The sequence below is a fragment of the Mauremys reevesii genome, linkage group 5 (assembly GCF_016161935.1).
Source record: "Mauremys reevesii isolate NIE-2019 linkage group 5, ASM1616193v1, whole genome shotgun sequence".
Taxonomy (NCBI): Eukaryota; Metazoa; Chordata; order Testudines; family Geoemydidae; genus Mauremys; species Mauremys reevesii.
Genome location: NC_052627.1, coordinates 69,138,724 through 69,150,529, shown reverse-complemented (window position 1 = coordinate 69,150,529; position 11,806 = coordinate 69,138,724).

The following is an 11,806-nucleotide window of genomic DNA, read 5'->3' as shown; positions in this document are numbered from 1 at the left end:
CCTCTTTGCCCAGACCTCATAACGCGGGATCATGGCAAACTTCACCACCCAGACCTGCAATCCCTGCACCTCACAGCAGGGCTGTTGCGTGGCTAAACCGATCCGAGTTATGTTGTTCTGCCTCGGTTCTACAGGATTCTCCTGGGTGGTAGGAAACCTTCCACTCCGTTAACGTATCTGGCCAAGTGGAAGGGTTTCTCCTGCTGCTACGAAACACACAATGTTTCTCTCACCGAGGTTCCGATCCACTCCATCTTGGACTACCTCTGGTCTCTCAAACAGCAGCGCCTGGCGCAGTCATCATTAAGGGTACACTTGGCAGCAATCTCTACCTTCCACCCAGGGGAGAGTGGCCGCACTGTATTCTCACACCCTGTGGTTTCTAGGTTCCTCAAGGGCTTGGAGCGTTTATACCCCCAAGTTCGCCGCCCCGCCAAAACCTGGGTCTTCAACCTGGTTCTAACCAGTCTTATGACTGCCCCCATTTGAGCCACTGACAACATGCTTGCTGATATACCTGTCCTGAAAGACAGTTTTTTCTTGTAGCCTTTGCATCGGCCAGACGAGTCTCCGAGCTTCAGGCTCTCAAGGTGGACCCATGGTATACTGTGTTTCTCAAGGGCACGGTGCAGTTGTGACCACGTCCGGCCTTCCTCCCCAAGGTGCTGTCGACCTTTCATATCAACCAGGATATCTTCCTTCCGGTCTTCTTTCCGAAGCTACACTCATCGCGAGGGGAGCACATTTGCCCTCCCTAGACGTCCGTAGGGCGCTCGCATTCTATCTCAAGTGGACAAAACCCTTTCATAACGCCCCAACTCTTCGTCGTACTGGCAGACCGGACGAAGGGCCTACCTGTCTCCTCCCAGAGGATTTTATCTTGGGTGACGTCGTGCATCCGCACCTCCTGTGACTTGGCCCATGTTCCATTAAGCCACCTTACTGCACATTCCACCAGTGCTCAGGCTTCTTCTGCTGCCTTCCTGCCTCACTTATCCTTCCACGGGATATGCCGTGCAACTACCTGGTCCTCGGTCCACACCTTTGCCTCATTGGTTCAACAGTCCAGAGATGATGCAGCCTTTGGCTCAGCAGTTTGCATGCTGCAACATCTCACTCCGACCTCACCGCCTATGTAAGGCTTGGGAATCACCTAACTGGAATGCATATGAGCAATCACTCGAAGAAGAAAAGATGGTTACTCACCGTTGTAACTGTTGTTCTTCGAGATGTGTTGCTCATATCCATTCCAGACCCGCCCTCCTTCCCCACTGTCGGAGTAGCCGGCAAGAAGGAACTGAGGAGCGGATGGGTCGGCAGGGGTATATATTCGGCGCTATAGCGGCGCCACTCCAGGGGGCGCCCAGCCGACCCACCAAGTGTTGCTAGGGTAAAAATCTTCCGACGAACGTGCACGCGGCGTGCACACACCTAACTGGAATGGATATGAGCAAGACATCTCGAAGAACAACAGTTACAATGGTGAGTAACCGTCTTTTCCATTATGTGAGAGATCTCCTGCACCCTTACAGATCCCCCTGACTTCAGTGGGGTTCTATGGGGTCACAGCAGTGAAACCACACACACAGTGAAGTGAGGGGTCAGTGGACAAGACAAATAAAAAGTATTATCCCTAACTAAAGATTGAAAACTGAGGTTCAGAGAGGATGTGACTTGTCAAGTTATACAGGACATCTCTGGCAAAGATAGGGATTGAACTGGTCTTAACCACAAGGCCATCCATCAATTAGTTCTCAATATTTTTTGCTCTACCATTGACCTTCCTCCTCCTATTTCCTGCCTACTGTTTTCTCATCCTTACTCACGTCACATACAAAATGTAAACTCTTGGAAGTAGGGCCTGTGTCTCTCTGTTCCAACACACTTCTGGCAGTAGAAATGAAATGCTATTAATAAAAATTCTAATTATAAGCACTTACATATTTCCTCTTGTCTGTATCCTCTATAAATAAATTTCATTTTTAAAAATGTGAGAAGTGCTGTTAGCCCGCTAACCATTTGTTTTGATAGATCTAATGAGAGTTTGGGATCCAGGTGGCATGCCATATTTTTTTCCAAAACATTTTAAAGTCAGTGACAGACAACCGTCTCACGCTGAAAGAGCTCTTTGCCCAGGTCACTGTAAAGCAAAGGAGTTGCTTGTTTCTATTCGAGCAGAATAGCTCTTTATGAAAGAATGCCTGTAACTGAATACCGATTTGATCAAGCAAACATGAATGAGTTTTGTGTACATAGACACTGCACATTCCAGAGGCATAGTGGGGATGATCAGCAAGTCCTGCAAGAGTTGGCTGGAGCTGTCTGCATGGCATATGTGATACTGTAGTGCTCACTGAAAGCGGTTGCAGGTGTTCAGGGATGCCTGTCAGTGTGTGAACAGAGTTACAGGAAAACCTAGGGCAATGGGTGCCTCAAGAGACTGGAAGTAGATTTAGTTTGCCAGTACAACTATAGGCCTGGATGGTGGAGAGCAAGAGTTTATTGCCAGCTGAGGTCTGTTCAGTGGCCTATCTGAAATGAATCTAGTGGCCTTGTTCTGGTGCCTGGTAAACAGGCCTTCATGTATCTCCACAAATGGTAACTTGTAAATTTGCAATCTCAGGTAGCAGTTCTAACACTGAAAGGAACCCTGAAGACTGAACATCCCTCTTATCTTTATTGATGGCCCCTTTGGGCCAGGGTTGAGGTACAAAGGCAGAGAAATGTGGGGAAATCTTGCACTGTTGCTTTTATTCCATGCCTGCTCTGTGACTAGATTAAAAAAAAAAATCAGTCTCCAGTGCTCTCCATCTGGTATTTGCATATGTGCTAAAATTCATGAGAAAAGCAAAAACAGAAAAATCTAAAATATATTTTGAAAATATTGTATAATACAAATGATGTAAAGCTTTTAGCAACCAGTGTTCTACACAGACAGGTGAATAAGGAAACAGCATGTTACAGTACAAAAATTAACTCATATCTGTATCCTTGTGGAAGCAGCCTCAAAACAGGAAGCTGCAGTGTGCTGCCAGACATGCAACACCCTGAGCAACAGTCTTTGTTCTATTTGATGTTCCATAGGACACTGCTTCTCCTGAAACACATGTACACTGGGTGAGTCATGTGACTTTAACTCTAACCTTCAGTAAAACTGTAACGAGGGTTTTTTTGTTTTAAATACACAAAACATGTTTTCGTTGGAAAACATTGATTTGTAAAAACTTTTTGCAGAAATATTAGTTTCAATGATTTGTTTGCAAAATGGAATTCTTGTTTTCCAGCTAACCCTTCAACGCAATTGACTATGGAAGCACCAAAGAAACTGGTGAGATTTTAGTACCGTATGTAGCATCACATATTTGCCTTAGTATGGTGCTCTAAACTGATCATTTTTGAAGGTAAAAGTTTTAAATACCTCAGTTGAATAAAGGGACTTATATGTGACTGTGACATTACCCAGGGTACAATCTGGATTGCTGAACTGCTGTGTCCTCTCAATTTTCTATCTGGGGTGCCTATTACACCACTTTGCTGTGACAGCAACCACTTCTGGCCTTGCTTTCACACCGCCTCTAGCATGTAAATTACTCCCAGCTGAGTTATGCTTCTAGCCAACCATTCCTAAATTGTATTGCAGAGTACACCAGCAAATTCCCAATCTCAGACTTGTCCCCAGAAATGTGCGTCCAGCTCTTTCCTTCTGAAAAATACAAGCTCATAGAAAGTCTGTCATTTAATTAATAGAAAATGATATGCACAAATCCTATTTCCTTAAATGGAGTTTCCCAAACTATTAAATCATACTGGCTTAGATAAAACTATAAAATGAGTTTATTAACTACAGAAAGATTTTACGTGATTACAAGTAATGAGCCAAAAAAGTCAGAAAAACACAAACTAATAACAAGCTGAGTGAACTTAAAGCAAAAGATTTCTCTCACCATATGCTTACAGCAGTCTGCCTGGATTCCTTCAGCCAGGACCACTCCCCAGTTCAATGACGGTTCCTTTGTCTTTCAAATGTTAGTGAGTAGAGATCAGTGCGGAGAGGTGACTTGAGATCTCAGTTCCTCATTTTTATATTTTTTTCCTCCTCTTTGAGAATCATCTCCAGCAGTTGAGACCCTTTGCCAAGATGTAAATTTCTCACTCACCCTTCTTCCTGCCAAAGAATGTCGCCTTAGCCAGGTGGTAGTCCATTTGATTTTGTTGACACCTGGCTGAGGCATCAGTTGGCTTTTGTTTCTGAGGAACTGGTCTATACCTGCTTTTCCAAACTTGGAGCATGTCTCACTCTTCTGGTGTTACTTAAATCAGTCAAGTTGTCTGTCTCGGAAATTCAAAACTTTTTATAGGAACTAGAAAAACCGATCTGACTTCCTGGCAAAGTGGTAGTTAGCATTTAAAAATTAAAATACCCTACTCTGCCAGAAATCAGATGAATATTTAGGATATTAATATTCATTTGACCACAGTGTGTGTAGAGCAGGAATTAATTTGGCCTATTGAAATTTCCACCAATGTAAGATGTTTGTATATAATCAATTATGTCTTAAATTATTGCACTGTCTAGATTATTTCAGATTAACATCTTTGAAAAGTGTTATCACTTTTGATAAGTCCCTGAAGGGAGAAGATTCACTGATCCAAGCAATCTTCTTCAAATGTCACTTCTCATTTTTAACAACCTACTTCTTACCTTGTTAAGCCAATTGACTGGATATTTTTAGACCATTATCATGATCTAATGCTCAATCATTAGGGGAAAAACAACAATAAAGGCTTCTGTTTCTTACAGAGAGATGAAGTCCTCAGTTGCTCAGTTACATAAACAGCAGAGTGAAAATGTATTTCCGCTGCTATTAGGAGGTGAGAGATAAAACTAGATATGTTTGAAACAATCTGATAGAGAAAACTGAATCTTGGAAATTGAGTTTCCTGAAAGCTGTCCAAGTGTTACTGTATGTTACTCAGACTGCAAAATGGATAACAGCTGCTTTTAAAAAATTGTCGTTGACATTTCCTATAGCACTGTTAGAGATAAGGGAGGTGAATGGCCTGTGAGATGTGTGAGTGTCACTATAACCCCTGCCACAGTTACTCTTTACTGTAGACTGTTCTGCTCTTATTACTCGGGCAAATCACCCACTGACATTTTTCCAGAGTAAAAAAGTGCTCAATTGGTCCCTAACTTGTATAGGGACCTATCTTATAAATACTTAATTGAGTAGTCCTTACAAGAAGTCAATGAGACAATTAGGATGAAATTGTGGGATCAGGGCCTTATAATTTCTCTTCACACGCTAAACTATTTTAAATAATTCCTTTGCTCTTTTCTTTACTTATTTGATATCCGACCATGTTTATACTAAATAATAGAAGGAAACAAATATACAACACTACTTTTCCACATACTTTAATTTAAATCTACTGCATTTCCTGCGGGCTGACCACCACATTTATTAGACACAGCCCTTACTCACATGAGTCTACAGGGCTGCTCACATGAGTAGGACATGCAGGCCCAGGCCCATGTATGTTGTTAAACAAATTCTCCTACTATATTTCACTGTAGGGCTTGCATTGAAAAGTGAATTAGACATAATACTGGATACTGTCCTGCCTCGTTCAGGTCAAAGGCAAAATAAAAAGGTTAAAATTAGTATCCTTTTGTGCTGTTACTGTAATATATTTTTCATTTTTATGATTGACTATATTCATAGTTCATAAAATTAAGTTCTGCTAATCAGACCACTGCAGGAAAGAACATCAAATTAATTCAGCACAATTAATCATGTCTGTCGTAAGGGAAATAAAAAATAATGTGCTTTAAGCAGGCAATAGCCCATAGTTTAGTACTTTTTATGCACAGATGCTTTTAAAAAAAAAAAAAGTCACAACTAGTCCTGACTGAAGTAAAAAGTGTTGCAGTGTTACCAGCTACATCAAAGTGGTGAGTGAGTATGCTAAATCATGGCAATTCTCATTTCAATAATCTACTTTGCTGATAGATTAAAAATACAGTTTTGCACTGAAGGTGTAAATCTCCAGTAGGCTGGGTCATAGGGAACAGATAGAGCAACGCTCCAGAGATGTCTATAGCATCTGTGAAGATCCGGTGTTTAAGACTAAGATTAGTGACATAATCAGCTAGTAGTCTGACACTTGCTGCCAGTACTTTAACATTAGCCCCATCTCCTTCCTTCCTGTTCTAGACTATTCACAGCTTTGTTTTTCTATGTCTAAATACTAAGAGAACTTTACGTTCTATATTACCGCTCGGTACAAAGCAACAATATAATCTTGTAATGTTTTCTGCTGTACTGTGAAACTTTTTTTTTAATTTATTAGATTTTATTCTAATCTTAATAGTATCGAACATAAATACTGTGGGCTAAATTATCCTTAGAGTCACATTCCGTAGGCCTGATCTTGCAACACTTCTTCACTTGTAATCAGTGGGACTGTGTGTGAGAGTGTAAATGGCAGGATTAGATCCTGTCCATTTTTCAAAATCTCCCTGGGAGATGATCTGGAGACAGATGACTATAAACCCCTGAAGGAGCCACATGCAGAGGCTGCTCATGTGTATATCAGCAGGTGTCCTTGTCAATAATACAAGGTGTTGCCTCCCTACAGGCTGATGGTGCTGCATCCTCAGTGTTCTCTGTCCCTGTTGGCTCAGGCATGAACAGACAAGCTGAACTCTCATACCTTGTCTTGCAGCATAGTGTTCAAATAGAGGGTTTGATAGATCAGTGGAGGCACAGAAATTCCAAGACTGAAAACACATTCTTAATTCACCTTTCTGTATGTCTGAATACTACAGGATAAAATGTGAGATTGTTCACTGGTTGTGTTCCACTCCCATAATTAGTAGGCAGAACAAAATAGGTATTAAAACTGGAGTTTCAGCTAGAACCCTGAACTTCCTGATTTGTGGGAGTTAGGGCAATTTATATAACTTAAAGATATTTTTGTGGTTAATTTTGCATTGTTTTAAAATGTCCATGGAATTGCCAAGTGAAACACTGGAAACTGAAATCCTCTTATTAGCCACAGATCAGGCAGCAACAGTGCAATCTTCATTTCACCTTTACCAGTATACCTTACCTCTCACTGAGTGGAAAAATTAGCGTGGTCTCCATGTGCAGTCAAGCCCAGGCCATTCTGCTGAGGTTGAGAATTAATGCCAGTTGTAATGTGAAGGAAGGTCCCCCACTTGCTTTGTTTCTTTAGTATAAAAGGCCTCTCCTGGAAGCTGTTCTATAAAATCATGAATGTGGTGATTTACACACTTGTTAAAAATACATTTTATTGTAGAGTGACAAGTAGAGAAAACTGGTGTATAGATATATGGTTATAGTTATGTTATAACTGTGAATACCATATTCAATGGAAAATAATGCAGATTTGGACAGCCAAAGGAAACACAATAGACCAATGAAGAATAACAGGGATGGTATTTTGGTCACCTAAGTATTTGAATAAGAGTGGCTGAGGAAAGTTAGCCACATTGCAAAATACTGCTAATTTTTTTTAGTGATTATTACATCCCATACTTTACAGGAACAGTTGCTCAAAGTGAGAAAAGAGGAACTAAGTCATCAGACTACCACAGGAGATCTGAAGTATCTGATCTGAGAGATTTTAGGTATTCCAATACTAGTGGCCCATAACTAATGATTAAAAGGTTACCTTACTTTGTTCTGATTTGCATTTGATGCTTTTCAATACATTAAATACCTTCAACTGCTTTGGTGACTTGCAGTATGCTTACTCATTTTTTCTATAAACTTAAATAGCTTTTTCTCAAACAATGACGTTTGCACATACTGGGCTGAAATCGTTCAAAAAACTGCAGTTTCTAGCGCAAACTGTTTGGAGTGCCTGTATGCTGTAGGTTTGAGTAAAGACAATTAGATAATTTTACTTGTAAATTGTCAAGTTCCGAATGTGTCTATACACCATTATATCGAGAACCATATGTGATTAATTTGCTTGTAATTCTACATTCATAGTAAACCAGACACAGAAACAACCAATGTTGAGCTAGTTGCTATAGTTTTATCCATTAGGGATAGAAAAGATCTATTAGATTGAGTTCATATATCAGTCAGAGTAGGGCACAGCCCCACAGGGAGAGGATGTATCCAATATTAAACTGATTCTTCTCTAACACAGTCAGCTCATCCTTTACAAAATTAGGAAATAACTAGAGATAAACTGGCTCCGATTCATTGCTTATGTATGCTTTTGGCCATGTGCTTAAAACATGTAAAAAAAAGAAATCATTGGGAGAAAGGTTAACAACTTTTGCAAACATCTGGTTATTCTGTGGCCAATAAGTGATCTCTGATTACACATCTAAGTTTAAATAAGCATTTTCTAGACAAGAGCTGAACAGAGTCTTGTCTGAACCATGGGAAAGAATGTTTTGCATTGTTGTTCTGTTCACTACATGATGCAGTTTAAAAAAAATGTTAAGAATTTCCTGCTTTTGTGTCTCAGTTCCAATGTGTACAGGGAAGACCAACTTTTTATCACTTTCTTAAAGCATTATGTTATGCTGCCTTTCTTGATGAGGGATCATCAGACAATTATTAAGCCCTAATTTATTATGTCACACGAATTCTGGCCTGTTACTCTACTCATACCATGTCGTGGAACCTAGAATTATTGTCTTTAGTCCACCAACTTTAGCTATATCCCTTTTAATTGGGGACTGATTCTCTCTTTTTTCTCCCGCTCGCCCCCATGCCATTTTGCTGCTATTTCACCAGAACAAAATGTCCACATTTTCCTTCTTGTGAACACTCTTTTGTATTACAGAACTAAGTCTGTGCTAAAGACTATTTTGAGACCAAATGTCAGCTCTCTAGTTATGTTATAGCTGGTTAATGGTGTGTCTGGAACCCCAAATACATCTTTCCCTATCATATATAAAGATTGGCCTATTGTAAATGATATGTTAAAATTGATAACTTCACTCACAGCGCTAATCCTGGAGCTCTTAGAAGCAGTCTGAAATCCTCATTGCTGAGGTTTACAGTTGAAGGTCAGAACCTCAGCATAGCACATTTCCCCTGAGCTAATAACTCTACAACAATTATATCAATAGTAATTTGAGAACTTTTCATAGTTGTTTGGGCTAATAAAAATTATTCAAAGTGTCCTGCACATAAGCAGATACAGTAGTAATCTCTAAATTTTAATTATTTCTCAGCTGAAGCCATTTAAGCCACATTTTGGATAGGGTTGCCAAACCTCCAGGATTCTCCTGGAGTCTCCAGGATTCAAAATTAATCTTTAATTAAAGATTGTCATGTGATTGAACCTCCAGGAATGCATCCAACTAAAATTGGCAACCTTAATTTCAGACTAAAGCATAAAAGAAAACAAAACTATGTAGTAAAGCTAAACAAATAAAGTCTTACGAGGGGAACGTAGTCACAAAACCATCAAATCCAGGCACACTTGCACTCTCCCCCATGATGGGGGAGACCCCGGTTTAATTTATTGTCTATTATATGCACAAATTTCAATGTATCACTGCCAAATTAATCAGGTCTGTTCTACACTTATAAATTAGCTTGACCTAGCTATGTCACTCAGGGCTGTGGAAAATTTCATGTGCTGAGCATCATAAGAGCATAAGAATGGCTCCACTGGGTCAAACCAAAGGTCCATCTAGCTCAGTATCCTGTCTTCTGACAGTGGCCAGTTCCAGGTGCCCCAGAGGGAATGAACAGAACAGGTAATCAAGTGATCCCCTGTTGCTCATTCCCAGCTTCTGGCAAACAGAGGCTAAGGACACCATTCCTGCCCATTTTGGGTAATAGCCATTGATGAATTCCTCCATGAGTTCTTTTTTGAACCCTGTTATGGTCTTGGCCTTCACAACAGCCTCTGGCAAGGAGTTCCACAGGTTGACTGTGCTTGTGTGAAGAAATACTACTTTTTGTTTTTTAAACCTGCTGCCTATTAATTTCATCTGGTAATCCCTAGTTCTTGTGTTATGAGAAGTAGTAAACAAAACTTCCTTATCTACTTTTTCTACGTCAGTCATGATTTTATAGACCTCAATCATATCTCCCCTTAGCCATCTCTTTTCCAAGCTGAAAAGTCCCAGTCCTATTAATCTCTCCTCATACGGAAGCCTTCCATCCCCCTAATAATTTTGTTGCCCTTTTTATGAACCTTTTCCAATCCCAATATATCTTTTTTTGAGGTGGGATGACCACATCTGCCAACATCATAGTAAGGTTGACCTCTAACCCTTGGTGTATATGTGGCTAGTCTGATGGAAGAATTCTCCCATTGACCTAGCTATCATCTCTTGGAGAGGATTAACCATGTTGACTGGTGGGGAGAGAGGGGGAAGAGACCTCTTTGGTTGATGCAGGAAGAATCTGTACTACAGTGGCACAGCTGCAGCACCATAGCTGTGTCTGTGTAGCAGCTGCAGTGTAGACATTCTCTCTGTAGAGGAAAGGAGACCTTGAATCACTCAAAAGATCCTCTGACAACTGAATGGCTGAGCTGTGTTGTCTCACTCAGTATTATCTCATCTATGATAAAGGTCTGGTCTTCTACACTTAAGAAGTTTTATTGGCATAACCATGTCAGAAGTATGTTGGGGGTGGGTTTTTTCTGATATAATTATTCTAGTAAAAGCCCTAGTGTAGATGCAGCTATACGGGTATAAAAATATTATCCTGTACACTGAGGTGGAGAGAATACCATTTTAATTATGCCAGCATGGTTAAAGCAGAAAAAACATAAGGGTAGAGACAAACTGATAGATCCATGGGGAGAAAGGGAAATATACTAAGAGGAAGGGGGGGGGGGGAAAGATTCTTAGATATCCAATAGGGATATGCTAAAAAGAAAATTGCAGCAATTTTCAATGTAAATGTGATGCAAGACAAGTTCTCAGTACACTTGCATGCCAAATCATTTCTGGCAACAGATTCTTTGGTACAGGAGCAGGGTTAGGTTAAAAAGTACAGTGTTAAAATAGTTGATAGGTTCATTGTAAATTACTGCTTCAAGGTGTAAAACTGAGATTTCAGTTCAAAATCCTAAAATCTCTGAACTAAGATAGAAAGCAAAATTGTCTATGTGCTAGAGAGGGAGGTATATGCTGCATGGCACATAAGTAATAGCTGCATGTCTGGGGGTGGGTCATGCAGGAGTGACTGGAAGGTTTGCCTGTAGCATTCTCAATAGAAAACACTCAAAAATCATGAATAGGGTCCCCAAAATTGAGACGGGCTTAAAATATGAGGTTTTAAAAAATTGATTATTTTATTGCTTATTTTCAGCAACTGTGAGGACTAGATTTACTCAATGTTGGCAACTCTTGTGATTTCACCATTTCATGATACATGCTTTCTTAAAGACCTGGTTCCTGGAGGCAAGGGCCTAGGCGAGCAGCTCAGCTTTTGTTTAAAAATGAATTTCTGGTCCTCACAGATGTAGAGAGAAGCCTGAGAACGTGGCATGAGTGCGCCCGAAAGGCTCAGTAACCGGCAGACAAATAATCACCTAAAATGTAGTAGTAAAAAAAATTCTGAATGATGCATTGATTGAGACTAACACGGCTACCCCTCTGATGCATTGATTGAGGTTAGCATTACTAATTTTTGTTTGTTTTTATGGTAATCTTTTTCATTTTAATCATAGACATATAGGGCTTGAAGGGACGGTGAGAGCCCAGAATAGCTGCGGTTTTCACAGCGGCATCACGGTATTGACTCGTATTCAATTTGTGATTCCCTAGAACCACCTGCTGTGACTC